Raw genomic sequence first — 21,677 nt, 5'->3', positions numbered from 1 at the left:
TGGTATTTATCATGTTTCTACTGAAAAAACTGCTCCTCTTGATGAAATGAGAGACTGTCACAGTGGAACCTAGCATGCACATTAAGTCTAGAGACACATAAGCCAGTCCTCCCTCTAACTTTAGGTTTTCCAGACAACTGCCCCCAAATGAGCAATAGCTTGCCCAAGATGGCAAAGAAATCTCCCCATGGGGTCCACTTGCAGAGACATGTCTTCCTACTTTCTGACTTGAGAGGGTCCCTCGACTGTCAACATACCCTTCTCCACAGGCTTGAAACAAAAACACACCAATCACATAGTCCAGAAAAAGCCACCTGCAGGCTCAGTGCACGGACTTCTCCATCTATACTTACATTTTTATGAGTTCAAAGTGTCAAAAAATAATAAACAGAGTCATTTTAAAATGGAGTTGGAACTGGCAGGCAGAGGAACTGCCTTGTAGGTCTTATGCCTTAAATCTTTGGAATGTTAAAACAGGGCAAAATAATCTTTGAACTGAGCCTAGGGCAACATTGTGTCCCTATGAACTGTTTGTAATGATAACAAGAAAATAGTTGTTATGACTACTGGACTAAAGATTTAAAACATTGCTTAGAATCAACAATATAATGTTATGTTATCTGTACCAATACAAATGGCTTCCTTCTATTGATGTAATTGTTCCCCTTCCCTTTCTCATAAATACCCCTTGCCTGTGTCTCCTAATCGGAACACTACTTGGGCTTCTGCCTGAATCGGTGGATCTCAAGTAGGTATTCTAATTAATCTCAAAAAATACTTATTGCCTCTCACTTTGAAAGGCCTTTTATTTTTAAGTTAACATATCTGGTGTCATGAACAGGATCTAAAGTGGCCTCATGTTCGTGGACTAGCATTCCCTGGAACCTGGAATGATATCTGGAGAGCCTCTTTGGTGCTTACCTCTTTCATGGTTTACTGTCTTCTTGACTCTGAAGCCCTTTTAGGTTCATGGACCTCTCTCCTTGTTTGATAGATGTCAAATGACTTTTTCTAAGATCTAGATGGGTTTTCCCTCAAGGAGTGGTGATGGTCCCTGGTGCTGACATGCAGTGGGGTGCTGCAGAAGAAATTGGATGCTGTCTTCCAGTGGGCAATTACTCATTTATTTGCGTTCTTATAAAATTCATTATTTAATTGATAAACAAGTTTCTAAACTTCAAAATAATTTCTAAGTGAATCCTAAAAGAAACTTTGGCCATCTGAGCAGGTGCTTTCAAGTTTCTTATTGTTTATCTTAGCTAAAACCTGACAAGATATTTCAAAGACTCTAATAAGTCTATGTTAGAATTTGACAAAATTGGAAGTCTAATAGAATTTTCTAAGCCTCAGTAGATTTCAAGGTCTTTCTAATAAAAACCGAAAATGTAACCATAACCAACAGCTACCTGAGACTAAACAAACCAACAGAAAAAGAAAAAAAAGAAACGGGAGAAGAAAAGCCTTTTTGAAAATAAAAAAACACAGGAAACTGAAAAGGCTCTCTTGCCTAAGCAAACCCCTAATTTCCTTAAAAATTGTTTATCAAGTGCTAATAAAAGTCTTAAAGTCATAGCCATCTGAACAAGTAAACTTAACTTATTCCAACTACTATGAATCAAATCGGTTGTGTTTGTCTATATGTATGTATGTATGTATGTATGTATAATGCCTCTGCAGGATTATTAGATTGGTTTATAAAAGAAAAAGCTTTGTATAATTGGCTTACAGAAATTAAGTAGACCTGATGTCATAGAAATAGGGGTGTGAGGTGAGCCTCTTGAAATCTCCCCTGGAATTTACAACAAATTGAACAGTTATAATTCCACAAAGCACTCCCTGTGCAGAAGACAGGCAAAATTAAAAGACACACAGCAGAAATCATCTAAAGGTGGGCAAACTGGGCTAGCAGGGGAGGAGAGAAGCAGAAAGTGCGGAGACAGAGACGCAGATCGTGCAGGTGCAGGACACAGACTGGAGATCAGAGCTCCGAGCTCCCTGCATCCCAGAACTATCGCAGCCATGGGAGAGGGAAGAATTCAGACTGCTAGGGCTCCTTTTATGGCCCACAGTCACGCGTGAGGGATCAGCATATAACACGGCTGCACCCACCACTCACAGCAGAGACCTTGGAGCAAAGACTGAGGGAAGAAGGTTGAAAATGGCAGTTTAAGCCCTCACTGCTGAGCAGAGGATGGAAGGCATAGGCACAGAGCCTAGCTGCCCCCTCGCTAACCTCCCAGAGCTCGCCCCACTCCCACCCTCCCAGTGCTAGAAGCAGAAAGGTTCAGTGTCAGACCAAATGAACAGAATACTTGCAGTTCTGAGAACTGCAGCCCGCAGCCAAAGACTCGCAGCCCAACTAGTTCTGGCGAAGAGCAGGAGCCCTGGGTGCAGGACAGGCTGTGCTGGTTGTCGCTGCCATTGCTCACAGCCACCTCTCACAACACACCCCACCTATCTGGGTAGATCCCTGCAGGGGTAAACAGAGCCACTGAAACACACAGGCCCTGAATCTGGTGCAGGAAGAGTTTTGGAACTTCAGAAGCTTTCCACATCTCCCAACAGAGGCAGTACCCTGACACCCAGGCAACCTGACCACAGAGGAGAAGCCTACTTTCCAGGGAATCCCCTCATTGTGTAAGAAGCCAGAACAGTGCAGAGAAAACATAACATTACAGCATGACAGAGAAGTAAAGGCTGAAGTTGGAAAGAAAATAAAACATTCTACCAACACCTACTGGAAAGCATAGAAAAGACTTCTTCCTACCAACTGTCGCAGAACCCACTCCTGTAGATGCCTAGGAAGAGAAATAATAATTCACTAATTGCCGTGAATAACCAAGGTAACAAGACAGATCAGAAAGAAAATGAAAAGTCTCCAGAAAATGAAAGTAAAGACATGGAAATATGTGACTTAAATGACAGAGAATTCAAGATTGCACTTCTGAAAAAACTCAACGAGATGCAATAAAACACAGACAGGCAGTTTAACGAACTCAGAAACAAAATCAAAGAACAAAATGAACATTTTACAAAAGAGACTGAAATTTTAAAAAAGAACCAAATAGAATTTCTGGAGATTAAGACCTCAATAAAAGACATGAAGAATGAAATAGCCAGCTTAGGCAATAGAGCTGACCAAATGGAGGAAAGAATCAGTGACATCGAAGATAGAAATCTGGAAATGACACAGATGGAAGAAGAGAGAGACTTGAGAGTTAAAAGAAATGAAAGAACTCCACAAGAACTTTCTGACTCCATCAGAAAGAGCAATATAAGAATAATAGGCATACCAGAAAAAGAAAGGGAGAAGGGACACAGACTACATTAAAACAAATCGTTGACGAGAACTTCCTAAACTTGTGGAAAGAAATAGATTCTCGAATCCAATAAGCAAATAGAACACCTAATTACCACAACCCCAACAGGCCTACTCCAAGGAACACTGTATTGAAGCTGTCAAAAATTAACAAATGGAGAAAGAAAGCATGCTGAAGAAAATGGAATACTCTAAATACGAAACTATCTTTTACATAAACTTAATGGTAACCACTGAAAAAAAATCCATAACTCAAATAATGTATAACATAATAAAAGAAGAAAAAGAGGGGAAAATCATAGAATACCATAACACTGAAATAATACACAGCTACAAAAAAGCAAAGAAACAATGGAGACACAGTCTTACCAGAAAACCAAAGATAGAATGATAGGAAATCCTCACACATCAATAATCACCCTAAATGTAAATGGACTGAACTCACCAATAGAAAGGCACAGAGTAGCAGATTGGATCAAAAACCTAAACCCAACCATATGCTGCCTCCAAGAGACATATCTCAGCTACAAGGACAAGCATAGACTCAAAGTGAAAGGGTAGAAATTGACACTCCAAGCAAATGGTTCCAGAGGAAATCAGGTGTAGTTATACTGATATCAGATGAATCAGACTTCAAGGTGAAAAAGATAACAAGAGACAAAGATGGACATTTCATAATGATAAAGGGGACTGTACAACAAGAAGACATAACATTCATCAATATTTATGCCCCCAATTAGGGAGCACCAAAATATACCAAGCAACTACTAACAGAACTAAAGGGAGAAATTGACCAAAACACAATTATCCTAGGAGCCCTAAATACATCATTGACAACTATGGATAGATCATTTAAACAGAAAATAAAGAAATAGCAGCTTTAAATGACATATTAGATGAAATGGACATAATTGACATTTATAGAGCATTTCGTCCCAGAACATCAAACTGCACATTCATTTCTAGTGTACATGGAATATTCTCAAGGATAGACCATATATTGGGACATAAAACTAGCCTCAGCAAATTTGAGAAGACTGAAATCATACCAAGCATATTCTCTGACACAAGGCTTTGAAAGAGAGAACAAAAAGACAATAGAAAAAATTAATGTGACAAAGAGCTGGTTCTTTGAAAAGATGAATAAAATTAACAAACCCTTGGCTAGACTCACTAAGATAGAAAGAGAAAAGATACAAATAAACAAACTCAGAGATGAAAGAGGAGAAGTTATCACGGATGCCATAGAAATACAAAGGATCATCCAAGAATACTATGAAGGAATATATGCCACCAAATTCAATAACCTAGAAGAAATGGACAAGTTCTTAGAAACATATAGCCTTCCTAGGCTGAATCACGAAGAGTTGGAAAATCTAAATAAACCAATCACCAGTAAGGAAATTGAGTCAGTCATTTGAAACCTTACTAGAAGCAAAAGTCTGGGACCAGATGGCTTCACTAGTGAATTCTATCAAACCTTCAAAGAGGATCTAATACCAATCCTGCTCAAACTCTTCCAAAAAATTGAAGAAGAGACAGTACTCCCTAACTCATTTTATGAGACCAACATTACCCTGATACCAAAACCTGATCAGGACAACACAGAAAAAGAAAACTACAGACCGATATCTCTGATGAATACAGATGCAAAAATCCTAAACAAAAATTTAGCAAACCAAATACAACAATGCATTAAAAAGATTATTCATCACGACCAAGTGGGGTTCATCCCTGGGGCACAAGGATGGTTCAACATCCGCAAATCCATCAATGTGATAAATTACATAAACAAAATAAAGGACAAAAATCATATGATTACATCAATTGATGCAGAAAAGGTGTTTGACAAGATACAACATCCATTTATGATTAAAACACTTAATAAAATAGGTGTTGAAGGAAAACACCTTCACATAATAAAGACCATATGTAAATAAAGACAAAACCCTCAGCTAATATTATAATTAATGGTGAAATACTGAAGCCCTTTGCTCTACATTCAGGAACATGAGACGGCTGTCCCCTATCACTTCTGCTTTTCAACATAGTTTTGGAAGTCCTCGCCAGAGCAATCAGGCAAGAGAAAGAAATAAAAGTCATCCAAATTGGGAATGAAGAAGTTAAATTGTCAGTTTTTGCAGATGACATGATGCTATATATAGAAAACCCTAAAGAATCCACCAAAAAGCTATCAGAAACAATAAACAAATACAGTAAAGCTGCTGGCTACAAAATCAATGTACAAAAGTCCATTGCATTCCTATATACTAACAATGAAATCTCAGGAAAAGAAATAAAAAATTGCAACAAAAAGAATAAAGTACCTAGGAATAAACTTAACCAAGGATGTGAAAGACCTATATACTGAAAAAAACTATAAGACATTTTTTAAAGAAATTGAAAAAGACACAAAGAAATGGAAAGACATTCCATGTTCATGGATTGGAAGAATCAACATAATTAAAATGGCCATATTACTCAAAGCAATATAAAGATTTAGTGCAATCCCCATCAAAATCCCAATGGCATTTTTTACAGAAATAGAACAAAAAAATCATCAGATTTGTATGGAACAATAAAAGACCCGGAAAAGCTAAAGCAATCCTAAGAAAAAAAGAACAATACTGGAGGTATCACACTCCCTGACTTCAGCTTGTACTACAGGGCAACAATAATCAAAAGAGTACAGTATTGGTAGAAAAACAGACACAAAGACCAATGGAATAGAATTGAGAACGCAGGAAAAAAAAAACCCACATAAATATGTACAGATAATTTTTGACAAAAAAGCCAAAAACATACAATGGAGAAAAGACAGCCCCTTCAATAAATGGTGCTTGGAGAATTGGAAACTCGCGTGCAAAAAAATGAAACTAGACTGCTGTCACCATGTACCAAAATTAACTCAAAATGGATCAAAGACCTAAGCATAAGACCTGAAAAAATAAACTGCATAGAAGAAAACAGAGGTACTAAATTTAAGGACCTTGGATTCAAAGAGTATTTTATGAATTTGGCTCCAAAGGCCTGGGAAGTAAGAGCTAAAATAAATGAATGGGACTATATCGACTAAAAAGCTTCTGCACAGCAAAAGAAACCATCAACAAAATAAAGAGGCAACCAACTGAATTTTTTGCAAACAACACCTCTGATAGGGGGCTAATATCCAAAATATATAAGGAACACATACTACTCAACAACAAAAAAACAAACAATCCAATTAAAAAATGGGCTGAGGACCTGAAGAGACATTTCTCCAAAGAGGACATACAAATGGTAAATAGACATATGAAAAAATGCTCAACATCACTAATCATCAGAGAAATGCAAATAAAAACCACAATGAGATATCACCTCACAGCAGTTAGAGGCTATCATCAATAAGACAAATAGTAACAAGTGTTGGAGAGGCTGTGGAGATAAAGGAACCCTCATACACTGTTGGTGGGAATGCAGATTGGTGCAGCCACTCTGGAAGGCAGTGTGGAAGTTCCTCAAAAAATTAAGAATAGAATTACCATATGACTTAGCAATCCCTCTCCTCAGTATCTACCCCAAAAATCTGAAAACATCTATCCGTAAAGATATATGTGCTCCGATATTCATTGCAGCTTTACAGTGGCCAACACATGGAAACAACCAAAGTGTCCTTCAATGAATGAATGGATAAAGACGTTGTGGTATATATACACAATGGAATATTATTCTGCCATAAGAAAAGATGAAATATATCATTTGGGACAACATGGATGGATCCTAAGATTATAATGCTAAGCGAAATACGTCAGACAGAAAAAGTCAAAAACCATATGATTTCACTGGTATATGGTATATAAAACTGAAAACAACAAAAGGACAAGACAAACAAATGAAGAAACAAAAACTCATAGACACAGACAATAGTTTAGTGGTTACCAGAGGATAAAGGGGGCCAGGGTGGTAGATGAGGGTAAAGGGGATCAAATATATGGTGATGGAAGGAGAACTGACTCTGCGTGCTGAACACACGATGTGATATATAGATGATGTATTACAGAATTGTACACCTGAAATCTATGTAATTTTACTAACGATTATCACCCCAATAAACTTTAATTTAAATAAATAAAATAAAAGTAAAAATAAAATAAAAAGAAATTAAGCACTTACATAAATTAAGAAATGTAACAGAAACAAACTCAAACACTTTTCAGGATTAAGTGATCTGGGAAAATAATTAATATTAAACTAATTTAAGTTTGGTTTAATTAAACAGACATGTCTATAAAGTTGTCAGCATTTAATATTTTGATTTTATCTGGTTAACAAAAAATAAAATATATCTTTTGAATAAAGGAAATAAAAATAATTTTGTCCTTGTTATTTCATAATGAAAAGAGAGAGAGAGAAAATTTTATGTCGTATTATTGAAGTTAAATTGTTATTATAAGGATTTTAAAAATTAAATTAAGCTTTAATATGAATGATGTGCTTTATATAAAGCTAAAAATTAATGTTATTTCTCTGTTAAAAGAATAAAAATTTCCTGTACTATTGGTATGCTCTTAATAAGAACTTATTAGGGGAAAACAAAGATTTTACATTTTCTGTAAATGATTTCCTGTTCTCTTTATCATCAGGTCTTTAATTGTTTAAATAAACCAATTCTTCTTAATATTAGAAAAGATAAAATTTTGCTTACAACTATATAACCTTCTGTATTTTTCATTAAAATCTTTTATTGTCACTTTGGTTAAATGAATAACTTCAGTATTGTTCCACAAAGACCTATGATTCTACTTGAACAAATGTTTTAAAACTTTTGAGAAAATGATACCCTCCTGCAAGACTCAGGGGATGAGGCCTGAACACAGGGACAATGGCCGCTGTCCCTCTCGCCCTCACTCTGAAGCTTCACAAATCAGTTTCTTCCTGTATGTCTCTGGTGCCTCCCCAGCTGCTGTCCCTCTGCTGGAGCCCACGGAGGCTTGCTGCTGGAACACAGCCATCCTGTTGTGAAGAAGCCTAAGCCATGTGGAGAGGTCCCATGTAGGTATTCACCTGAAATCCCAGGTGACACCTAGCATCAACCTAAAAGCAAACTTCCTGAAACATGACTGTTGAAGGAACATGGTAAGAACCTGGCAAGAGCCCAGTTAATAGTCAGCATCCTTGACCAAAGTAAGAGAAGAATAAATATGAAAACCAACATGGCTAGAAGCCAGATGATGCAGAAAACCAGGAGAGACAATCTGGGTGAATCACTGTCCCATGATGTAATGCAGGGGAAGAACAAGGAAGAGCCACAAGATTGTCAGTGTTCAGTAAATATATGCTGAATGATGAATGAAATCAAATTGTGTATGTGTACAGGAAACAACAAACAAACAAACAAAAAACCTTTTGATATGTTTGACAAACCTCCCAAGATAAAAAAAGAAAGGAAGGAAGGAAGGAAGGAAGGAAGGAAGGAAGGAAGGAAGGAAGGAAGGAAGGAAGGAAGGAAGGAAGGAAGGAAGGAAGGGAGGAAGGAAGGAAGGAAAGAAGAAAGGAAATTAAATAGGCATTTTCTCTACCTCTGAGATTTTTAGGATCTTGGGAGTTTTTAAGAAATTTTTAAGGCATCCATAAGATGCCTTGGAGAAAAGGGGAAAATTAAAATAATGATGTGGGCAGTGTTGTCAAATAATGTTTAAAAAACAAATTCATTTTTCTCTCTCTCTGAAAGTTGCAACTCTTATTAAATCTTTGAAATGTAAACACCTGGGACCTAACCAAAATATTGCCCACAGACACTGAAGGGGGATAAAAATGGTCTTTTTAAAATGCAAAGTGCTGTATAAGCTCCCTTGCCAAAATTGATTTACAAAAGAGCTAAGGTTTTTACAAAACTACTGGAAAATAATTAGGATAAACTAAAATGACTGTATACGGAAAATGGGATGTATGTTCTTGGTGGAAGAAGGTACGGAGATGCACTTTTCTGTTTTTTTTTTTGTTTGTTTTTTTTTTTGAGGGAAAAGAACAGAATGTTTTTTTGGCTGAGGAAGGACGTAAAGTACATGGGTTGGTTTTCTTTTGTTTTGTTTTGTGGGGTTTTTGTGGGGTTTTTTTTTTTTTGGTAAAGAAAGAAAAGGGAAAGTAATTTTGCCCTAAAATAGAACGATTGCTTCAAAATAAGAAAGAAAAAGATAGGACAAAAACTAAAAGGCATATGTAAGTTGCAGAAGGTTTGTGGAGGAGGGATCTTGAGAAAACAACTTTATATATGGTCAAAGTAATTAAGATTGTAATGGATAATGAAGTCAATTGTATTATTTATATGTACATATATATGTGAGCTCTCACCAGATCTTTAAACATGGCCATTTTTAAGTCTTTTGTCATTTACAGTTATTGTTTTACTCTGATGCTTTTACAAAAATGTTTCTGCAAAGATGTTTTATCTTGAGAAATGGAGAAGACTCTGATACTCTAAAATACATATTTCTAATTAGTTTTCAGATTATACCATTAAACTATGTAAAGATCTAAGAACTCTAAGAAAAAAACTGGATTTCTAAAACTGCTACAAAATGATTAAAATAAACAAGAATAAAAAGAGACTAAGTAAACTGATAAGGATGATTATAATTTTTATAACTTTTTATATAAAATATTACTGGTTTTTGATCTTTGTCTTCCAGATATAAAAATGTTTTCCTCCCAAGCTATCTATGACCTGTAGAAATTTGGGAAATTATGCCTTTGGAAGCAAAATTAGAACATTTATCTTTTTCTTCCTACCTGATCCCTCCAAAATTTAGGTACTCTTAACTAATCTATATGTTACCAAATTTAAAGGTTGATTTTTGGATTCATGTTTCCTAATTTAAAGAAAGCTCTTATACCTAATTGTACTGTTTAATCAACGAAAGATTTGAAATTTTAAAATTACTAGGAAGTGAAGCTGACATCTGTTGTGAACAACTAATCCAAGATTTTGGAACAGGCCTGTATAATATACACCTTCAATATACACCTTGACAAATTCTCCACTCAATCACATCACTGTTTCAGACATTCCAGACACATTCCATCCTCAGTATCATCACACCTATTGTTCCCTTCGAATAGAAAGTTCTTCACTTGATACTTTCCTGGCTTGCTTCTTTATCTTTTTTGGTCAGGCCCCTGTTCAAATGTCATCCTTCCAACAAGACTTACCCTAACCCTTCAACTAACAGTTGCAACCTCCCTACTCTGAAAGCACTTCCCATCCTTACCTAGCACTTATCACTTATAACATGTTAATGAGAAAAACCACAGGTCCAAAATGGTATCACATTGTGCTAAAGCCCATGATACTAAACCTAGACTTAATTCCTGCCCTAATTGCAGTTTAGACCTTCACTAGAAGTGTAACATTAATCAACAGGTCTGGAATGTTCTGGTCAGCACCAATCAGGTAATCTGTCAGTGTTGCCCAGAGGAAGGAGAGGGAATCTGCATTATAAAACCCTTGCTGTCACCTTCCCCCAAAAAAGATGAGGTCCTGGCCTAAAAGTAATCCTTTCTTTTCTTTTGCTAATAGCTCCCTTGCTTCACCCTTGTTCCTATAAAAATCTTCTACATTGTAAGACTCTTCAAGCACCCTTTTAGTTGCTAAAACAGAATGCTGCTCAATTCATGAATCCCATAATAAAGTCAATTACATCTTTAAATTTACTCGTTGAATTTGTGGCTTTTGTGTGTGTGGGTGTTTTTTTGACACCGTCAACGGAAAAATAATATCAACTAGGCATTTCACCACCAAAAAGGAAGGACTTACGGGGGGAGCGGGGAGACAGGGTTGCAACCAGTGTATGCAGACATGGCAAGTCACATGCACACTCTGGCCTGTGTGCCAAGATGGAGGGGTATTTATAGAAGGGAAAAGAAGTTAAGAGAAGGGGCAGTGAGAACCATACAGCTCTATTTTAACATAGAGTTCTTCCTGCTAGGTTCTGGAGATTGTGTAGAATGCGAAAATTTATATAATCCATAGCTTCTCCCATAGAGTCTCCTGACTTACTATGTTTTCTTAAAGTTCCAGTTAGTCTTTATCAACACATATTACCATTTTTATTTATTATGGTTATTGCTTTGCATCTCTCTCTCTACTAGAATATCGTTTCCCCATGGCCAGGGATTTTTCTTTTTTTATCACTATTTCCCAAGTGCCTAGAACAGTGCTTAGCTCATAGCTCACAAATTTATTATATGCAATAAATATTTGTTGAATGAATGTGATGCAGATCTCCAAAGTCAGCCTTCATATTCAAAGGGAAATTCAAGTTACCTGCAATACTCCCGATAGCCCTACTACTGATCAACATAATTATTAATCTATAAATATGAATAAATAAGACACTTTTGATCTTTTTTTGGGAAATTCGCAGCCTGGAGGTGGGTAACCAACTAAATAAGCAATGAAAATGCTCCCTAAAAACAAATATATAAACAAAAACATGCAATGCAGGAACAGGACATAATTTATTTTTTAAAAAGAAATCTGAATCTTGGTTTCAAGAACTATCACACCCATAAAAGAACAGGCTGTTATGGGCTGTTACCCATAAACGAACCATCAGAGAACTAGATAGTCCTCCTGGAATTTAAAAGTGTATTTGCTAAAATTTAAAAATCAATAATGGATGTAATTGCATAACAGATGCTTCAGAAAACTGAATTGGTAATTTGGAATCATCTTGAGCAATTCTAACATAATTTAAAAAGAAATGTTAGAAAGCATGAAAGACAGCTTAAGAGACAAGAAATATGAATCCAAAAGATACAATATTTATTTATTAAAAGTATCAGGAGAAGAGATGGAGTAAATAGTGGAGAAAGAATAAAAAATAAATAAAAAAGAAAATCTCCTGAGCGAAAGATGTACTTCACTTATGAGGACAAAAGAAGCCACATGTACCATGAGGAGAGAGTGCATTAGAGAGTCAATAATCAAAAAAAACAAGAGGCTCAGCTGAAGATGGATTTGAGTTATTAAGGGAATAGTGCTCCCCAGGTTGCTGAACAAGAATATTATAAGAAAATACACGTATAGATATCTCCTAGTCAAAATTCCATAAAGAGAAGAATCCAATTTTAGAAATGAAATGGTTACCTACATGAGAAAGAGATTCAAGCTAATATCAGATTTTTCAACTGTAATTGTAAATATAAGAAATAACCAAACAATTTTGACCAAGTGCTGGAGAAGAATGTGTCTACGATGTATAGCTATAATAAAGGTTTCGATGCTCTGACATAAAGGTAATTAGTAAAATAACTATCTTATACTTATGTGAAACATACTATCCAATTGCCTTTCTCCCAAAAACATATGAAACTGAGTTAAGTAAACTCTTCTAAAAAGGAATTATTATGATGTTTCTCCTCTTAGATAAAATTCTTAATCGTCTTATATTTTCTATGGACTAAAGTACCATAGTAAGTATTAGGCAAGAAGTCCAACAGCATACTGAAAAATATAATTAGATCTTAAAATAGAAATAAATCTACTACATCATAGTCATGCCCTCAGATACAGTAAGATTAATTCACAATTGCTAACAGATCTTGCACATTAATTTAAAACAAGGTCTAGGTATTTAATAAACAGAACTTGATGTATATTAACCTCCAGGTAGGAAAGTATAAAATAACTTAAATCAAAATAATGAAGCACACATTTGTATATACACGTATATAAAACTTAACATTTACTGAGAGCATTCCAAGGTTAAATTTGTCATTTTCTGGAATCATTTTCACTGTCCTGGGGACCCGCTTTCTTATCCATTAATAGCAAAGCAAAAGACATGGTTAATGGATAATTATGTTTCCTGGGACTTTTGCTTTTGCAGCTGATGTACTTCACCCTATTCTATATGCATACAAGTACAAATTATACAAGGTTCTCAGACATATAATTCATCCATTAAATCCACTTATTTATGGCTTTAGTGAAATGTCTATTATTGGATTATTAGGAGAATATATTATTTCAGAATATTTATTTTATATCACATATATTAGCATTCCACTAGAAATAGTATGGATAGAAAAATAATTTGTGCTACTGTGAATATTAGTATAAATCGAATAATAAAAATCACTTAAATACATGAATTTTAAATGTTAAAATCAAGTGACATATAAGTTTAACATATTCTAGTTTCCTACAATGACAGCCATCATGCTGAATAAAACACATTTCACATATCATGTTCAATAACTTACTTAGCTTTGTTATATATTATTCATATATAACATATATAATATATATTTAAATATACTTATAATACTTTAAATTTCATACACATTTGTATACACAAAACAAATATTTATGTATACACTAGTGTCACAATTACACCACACATCCTGATGCAAGGTGATTGGATGAAAGAAGCCACAGTTTTACAGATTCAGTCTAAATATTCAGGTAAAAGGCACACCATAACACCAATACCATATTGCTAGGGAAAAAAAATAATGTGAAGACTAGTTTTCCATCTCTACCTCTCCTGTGATCACTGTTGTAGGTAGACAACCTAAACATCAATCTGAGCTTCCTTCCTCTCTATATTTTTTCCTGATGCTAGGACACTTCTTTGAACTAAAGTTCAGGTAAGACCCTCATGCTTCTCAACAGTTGTAGCTGATCATTGAACACCCACTGAGCATAACTTTTGTTTTCTTTCCTTTAGAAAGTAAGTCCAACATTCATACTCAGTGAGAGTTGTCATCTCTATCAAATCCTTTTCACTATCTCTCCAAGTAGGGGAGAGATCACCAGGTGTATATTTCCTATTCTACATTGTTTTAAAGCTTTTCTCATTTGTAACAAATACTTTCATATCTTTTAGCTTCTCTAGTAGCACTACATCTCTTGAGATTTCTTTGAAAGGGGTATTCTTGATTAGAATCAGTTATTTTTTTTTTTTCAGTGTCTTCACCAAAAGAAGTGAAAAGAATTAGATAGTGAATATCACATACTCTGGCCGATAATACCACCTGTCTCACTAAAGCAATATGAGCATTCTGTGCTTAGATCCAGCACTCACCATGTGTTTCTCTCTGAGGTCAGCTGCTGAAAGTAGAAGGGCCCGTTATCTATGTTTCAGACTGTTTCTTTCAGTTACGATAAAGTAAGATGGAAGGTGTGCAAATTATACAGATAATTAGAATACACCACCCTTCCTCTCTTATCTTCTTTTCATAAACACTTAGAAATATACTTTCTATTTTGAAAACAAACTTATTTCCTCAAAGCACATGTTCCACATGTTTTTCCAGGATATTTAGAGAAATGGTGATGTGCTACTGAAACGTGTGACTTGACACTTGGGGAACACAATAGACTGGAAAGTTTAGGTGTTTCAACATATTTTATTCACCTTTCCTCCAGATACTATAAACCTAAGAGAGAAGTAGACAAAGGGCATTTGTAACATGGAAAACAGGCTGCTTTAGCAGACAACCTAAGAGCAACCCACTTATCTTTTTTTTTCTTTGTATATTTTAAAGTTTTCCCAGACATACATTGTTCTCATTCAACAAATAATCATCGAGCAACTAGAGTGTCAGGCATTGCACATCCTGAAGATGCTTAGTGAGCAAAGACAGAAATAGTCCCTTTCACAAGATCACCAGGGCCCGAGTGACAAGGCCATTCCATTAGGATGCTTTTATGAGGTGGCGCTGGACATGACCATGACCACGGGACACACCCAGTTGTCACAGGGAAGCCCATCTAAATGGATCTGGATCAGCAGCTGGGGAATCTGGTATCAAGAGACTTCAGTAAAAAAAGAATTGAAATATAAATTTTGGAAACTTCTCTCTCTCCAAAAGCTGCCTGTCAGATGATTTCTATAAAGTTCTAGCAAATCCCAGAAACCAGAGATAACAACTTTCCCATGAGGTCCATAAATTATGAGAAACACTAAACTACAGAGAACTGCCAAGTTTCCAAAAGTTACATACTTTTCTAAGCTTTATCTGAAATTCTGGTCATACCATGAGACCCGCTAGAAAATAAAAAGTAACCTATCCATGAACCTTGGATGTGACAGTTATCTAATATTTCCAATAGAATTCTTAGACGAGATTAAACTTTATTTTTAAGATGTATATGTGAAGCTAACCACTCTATTTAGCTTTAATCTGCTTTAAAGATAAACCGTGGACCTACGTGCAAAGGTTGGTGCTCTCCCTTATTCCCGCAGAGCACTCTGGCTTCCCCGTTTCAAGGCTTTGCACAGTCTGCTTTCCTACCCACCCCTTCATGGCCAGTGTCCCTATGATATGAAGGCAAGGTCCACGTCCATCTTGGTCACCATAGAATATCCCAGTGTCTGGTAAATATGAGTATGAAGTACTCATAAATATTTTTGAATGAATAAACAAAAAATTAATGTGTAATTTAAAATGTTAACATTTATTATATAGGTATCTGTATCTTTCTCAAATAAAATTGATATTATTTAATATGCCTTTAAGACTTTATTTTCATTTTTGTATCTATAAAGTATGAAAGTCATGTAATTAATGCCAAAAGATGGCTCTGTAGTCCAACCTTATAGATAAAACCGTGGGTCCATTGGGGATTTCAAGTTACTTCTCTATGACTTCAGATTACCTCCTGTTTGAGTAGTTGTGTTGCATAAAGTAAGAGAACTACTGTACAATATTTAGCCCAATATCATGTTATCTGCTATTTCAGTTTGCCAATGCTTATTTTCATTGGCAAAATAAAGCATGAGGCAGTATCCCACCATATGGAGAACCAGATCTCTGGCCCACACCATTAGTTGCTAGGTTTTTCACTGTCAGGGGTTTTGCCTTAACACTGACAAAGTAGGTTAGGAAGGTAGACATGAGCAGGAGAAGGAGGAATGAGGAGGCCCCCACAGGTTAACTCAGCGGTGTCATCAGCATCCTGTTACAGACCCACTGAAGCGAGTAGCCAGAACAAAGACCTGGGCTAGTGCAAACACATTAGGGTGAAGGAGACATGCAGGATAAGGAGAAAAACAAGCAAAGGGGGAGGAGGAGGATGACCCAGTCTATAGAATATAAGGCCAGGGTCCCAGAGACGTTGGCCCGCCACCCTTCCTCGGCTCAGCCTACTCTATGCTCAGAGTGTACTTGCTTTGCAAATAAACTGTGCTCTCTGCTGCTTGCTTGACTCCTGTCTCTTGATTGAATTCTTTCTTTCAAGAAAACAAGAACCCAGGAAAATCGTTGTTCCCGGTGACATTTTTTTCTTCCTATTTTCTACTCAGATGAAGTTGCTGTTTTAGAAGTAGCAACAGACTTTGAACAAATATTTCTCTAGCTAGCCCCACCTCAAATTTCTGCATAACATATCCACAGAAACCCAAAAGAAACAAAACTTTACTTGAACCACAAAACACCATGCTATGCATAATATGCTTTCTTTCACAGTTGGTGTTTGTTTAATGTTGGTGGTTGCAGCCTTTACATAAGGTAAGTTAACAGTTGTACATCTGGAAAATGTATACACAAAGATGTTAAACATTGTATTTGTTTAATATCGAAAAAATAATTAAAGTCTAAACATCTCTCATTTGGTTAAATCACAAATTTAATTAAACCATGCTTTGTTTAAGACTTCAGAATTAATTAATTAATTAATTAATTAATTAATTAATTAATTAATTAATTAATTTTAAACATTTATAATGGGAAAGTCTTCATTTTCCAGTCAGAAATGTATTTAAAAACTATTTAAACAATAAATCAACTAAGAAAAATAGAGACAAAGCAATCAAAATAGCAATATTTCTGGAAGGATAGTCACCAAAATGTTAACTTACAGGTGTTCATTTTAATTAGATAAACATTTTAATGTTTAAATTATTGTTAACTATGTGTATGTGTATTGACTTTTCTGATACATAACCAAGGTTGCCAGCCATTGGTTTATAGGAAAAGATCCTCACTTATCCATCTCTGTAGGACTTACTTGCAGTGCAATGATAATTATTTGCTGGATGAATATATATATATATATATATATATATATATATACACACACATATATATGTATATATATATATGTATATGTATATATATGAACAAATAAATGAACTTTTGAACAGCATCATAAAAATATCACACATTTTATCTGAAGAAAAAGCAATGAATCCACAGCCTTGGTAAATAAGAAATCTTAACAAGAACATTATAGGCCAAGATTCCCTTTGCACTGAGAAAAGAAACTTCCAACTACCGTGTTTCCCCAAAAATAAAACCGGGTCTTATATTAAAGTTTGCTCCAAAAGATGCATTAGGACTTATGTTCAGGGGATGGACTCCTGAAAAATCATGCTAGGGCTTATTTTCCGGTTAGGTCTTATTTTCGGGGAAACACGGTAAGTCCATTCTTGAATAAAGTTTAAAAACTGGTGGAGCCCTATTTTGCATCCTCTCTTTTCCCCCTCTCAGTTTCATATCCAGATACTCAGGACTCGCCTATTCTCTCCCACTTTTAACAAAACCTGCTTTCAGGAGAATATGAGATGCCTGTCATGTATGTGTTGACAGGAATTCAGTTCATTGTTCCTTTTCCCAGGTGTCTTGGCAAGGTTCAGCTTGGATTATCTCTTTTGCTTTGTAGGCAGGTTCTTTAGTCATCTGACTCCAGAGTTTTGCCTACTGGCCTATGATGTAAAGCTGGTTGATGCAAACTGCTTAGAATACCGCAGTTCATGCACTCATGTTATGTTTGAAATAGATGTGAGTAGTTGGTATGTATTTTAAAAGGATTGGTGGGTTATGTCCACATGAGTAGCTTCAACCTTAGTGTTTAGACCCCACTGACGTGGAAAACAGGTAGGTAAATATCTGTGTCATTCCTGAAGATGATGTTGGTGGGTTTGACCCCTAACACCTGGCTATTCTCACCAAAGGTGAGCCAGTCATCAGCATGTCCAGCTGGCTCCATGGGGCAGAGACATAATGGCTGTGTTTCAGGGCAGCCGTGGCCACAGGACCCACACCAAGTGCTGGCTGGCTCCTCTTGCTGTGTCCCACTGGTGGAGGGACTGCTCCTCTTTTGAATAACCACGGCCTACTCTCCATGTGGACCCTTTGAGATGACTCTGCCTGTCTTTTTCCTCCTTCTGCACACACAGAATCTGAGAGGACTGAGAAACCAACACTTTGGACTTGCCGTTTTAGCAAGAATCATAGTACAACCAACTTGCTTGCGTTTTAGTTGTATTTGGTGAAACTGTATCTTCATGTAAAGCTTCATGCATTTAAAGGAAAAACAAACTGCCTTTTCTTTACTCATGAACTATTAAATTGTGAAGATTATGGAATAAAATATTTTGACATGTTAAAGGAATTCCTGACACCCATAGGTAAGAGAACTATTTTGAGAGCTCTAGGGAGCATTTCCAAAACTCATGATCAGCCATGAGACAATAATTTACCCCACCAGTGAGTAAAGATGACGTTAGCACCAAACTAAAGACCATTCCCTCAAATAGGGAGCAGAGTTCTCTCCCACCTACCATGAGATAGAAGCATAACTTCTGCATGTAGATCCTATGTTAGCAACTCTAATAAAAGAAAGGGCTTGGAGCAGCCAGTTGGCTCAGTTGGTTAGAGCTCAAGCTCTGAACAACAAGGTTGCCGGTTCAATTCCCACATGGGATGGTGGGCTGCACCCCCTGCAACTAAAGACTGAAAAACGGCAACTGGACTTGGAGCTGAGCTGTGCCCTCCACAACTAGATTGAAGGACAATGACTTGGAGCTGATGGGCCCTGGAGAAACGCACTGTTCCCCAATATTCTCCAATAAAATTTATTTAAAAAAAAGAAACAAAGTTTTCCCTTTTAAAATGTAACCTAGACTCATAATGATTATAAGATTATTTACTGAGGTAAAATGTAATGATTATTTATTGAGATAAAAAATGCTTTTATATCTTTACTTTTCTGACTCTTACATTGTCCACTGAAAAAAGCAGTTGAATTTCCAAATTTTAGGGATATTATTTTGCAAATTTGCCTGACAAATGTATTTGAGAACTATCGCAAATCATCTATGATCAGTTTTCATCACTCATCCAAGTAGTAATTGAGTATCTAGGAATTACAGAAATGGTGAGAGATACTAGGAATACAGTGGTATAAATGATAGAAAATGCAGTTATTAATTCTGTGCAGTGAGGGAGACAGATAATGGAATCCCCAACCTGCCACCACAACCACCCTTGTCAAGATGATCATGGTCAATACTGGGTCAGTTTGATCTGCTTGCAGCATTTGACAGAGTTGGCTATCCCTTTTTTCTCTTATTCTCCTGGTTGACCTGTGTGGTCTCCTCATCTCTGTGACCACTGCTGCTGGGTAGAGTGCCCACGGTTCCATCTTTGGCCTCTTCTCTAGTCTGTACTCATCCTCATAGTAATCTCTTCTTGGTGTTAAGACTTGAAACATCTATATATGCTGATGATTCTTAATTTACATCTTCTGCAGACACCCTTTTTGACCTCTAGACCTATATACAAAACTTTAATATGTACACTTTAGGTCTTTAACAGGTATCATAATCTTAACACATCTAAAACTAAACTCCCATTCTTCCCCTAAAGTACTGTCAGTTAAAGGCAATTTCATTCTTACAGTTGCTTAAGCCAAAACTGTTGGAGTGTTTCATGACTTCAATACGTCTTAAACAACCCACACACAATCTGTTAGGAATCCTTTTGGCTCTGCCTCCAAAATATACCCAGACCCTCACCACTTCTCACCACCACACTTCATAGGTCATGATCATCTCTTGCTTAAGTTATTGCAAGCATCCCAACTGACCTCACAGATTCTGTTCTGCAGCCCCTAAAGTAAATTCATAACGCATTAAATAGTGATCCTTTTCAATTTTAGCTCAGATAGTTGTCACTTTCCTACATACTAAAACCTTTTAAGCGCTGACACAGAAGAAGAACCAATGTCCTAACCATGAGGCAATGAGGGGATGGCCCTGCACATCCCCTCATTACCTCTCTCCCTTCATCTCTCACGGCTCTCTTTTGCTAACTGAATTCCAGTGACAGTGGCTTCCACAAGGGTGCTCTTAGAATCCATCACCAGTGACCAGGATCCTGCCTCAGGCCTTTGCAATTGCTGTTTTCACCTTCTGAAATGCCTTTCTCAAATATCTGCTAATCCCACTCCCTTACATCCTTCAGTTTTTACTCAAATTTCATCCTCTCCCTGTAGCCTTTCCCGGCATTCTATCTAAAATTATAGCCCCTCAGATTTCCTATTTCCCTTTTCTTGCCTTAATTTTCTCCATATCGGTCATTAGCATGTGACTTCCTCTATGTTTTTTAGGTATTTTATCTATTGTCTATTTCCCTTCATTGAAGCATAAGCTCCATTGGGGCACAGATTTTTTGTTATTTTGTTTCCTGCTGTGACCTCAGTGCCCAAAACTGTGCCTGGCACATAACAGATGTTCAATAAACATGTGTTACATAAATAATCATACAAATATTTCATAATTGCAATAGTTACTGGTATAGAATTTTATGATGGAGGAAGTTAAATCAGTCAGGAGGGGCAGAAAAGGCTTCACTGAAAATATGACAATTGAGGATGGATGATTGGTATAAATTAGCCAGGTAAAGAGATAGGGGAAGACCATCTAGCAGAGTGTCAGCATGGAGGTGGCTGTGAGACCAGAACTATGTGGTCTAAGACCTGTAAGAAGAAATGAGCAAAGCAGAGGATGATCTGGATGGATGTGCCAGCGAGAGCCCAGTCGTGAAGGGCATGTGAGCCACGTAGGCATTTTAGATTTTTTCCTAAGAATAGTGAGGTCGGCCAATTAATCATTTTAAGTAGAAGAGCACGTAGGCATTTTAGATTTTTTCCTAAGAATAGTGAGGTCGGCCAATTAATCATTTTAAGTAAAAGAGTGATGTGATTTGATTAGCATTTTAGAAAGATGATTTTAACTCTACTATGGAGAGCACAAGACCAGACAGGAGGCCCCTACTCTCATGTAACATATTTTCTCATGGAAAGTAATTCATCATCAAATATTATATTGTATCAATTCAAATCACTTATTTTTTCACATTTAGAAATTTCTGAAATGGGGATGGGTTACAACCAATAGTATCTTAGATTTGATAACATGTGGTAAACAAGAAAACACCAGATAAGGCTATGTGTTATGATATGAGGACAACATACTGATGGGACAGAGAGTGAGTATAGGACTACTTTGGGCTGAGTGGTCAGGCAAGGCCTTTCACAGTGTGAGGTTTAAACTGAGATCTAATTGGCCACCGAGGATATGGGAAG

This window comes from Rhinolophus ferrumequinum, chromosome 5 (genome assembly GCF_004115265.2).
Source record: "Rhinolophus ferrumequinum isolate MPI-CBG mRhiFer1 chromosome 5, mRhiFer1_v1.p, whole genome shotgun sequence".
Taxonomy (NCBI): domain Eukaryota; kingdom Metazoa; phylum Chordata; class Mammalia; order Chiroptera; family Rhinolophidae; genus Rhinolophus; species Rhinolophus ferrumequinum.
The sequence above is the reverse complement of the archived record's forward strand: the minus strand, read 5'-3'. Positions refer to the sequence as shown.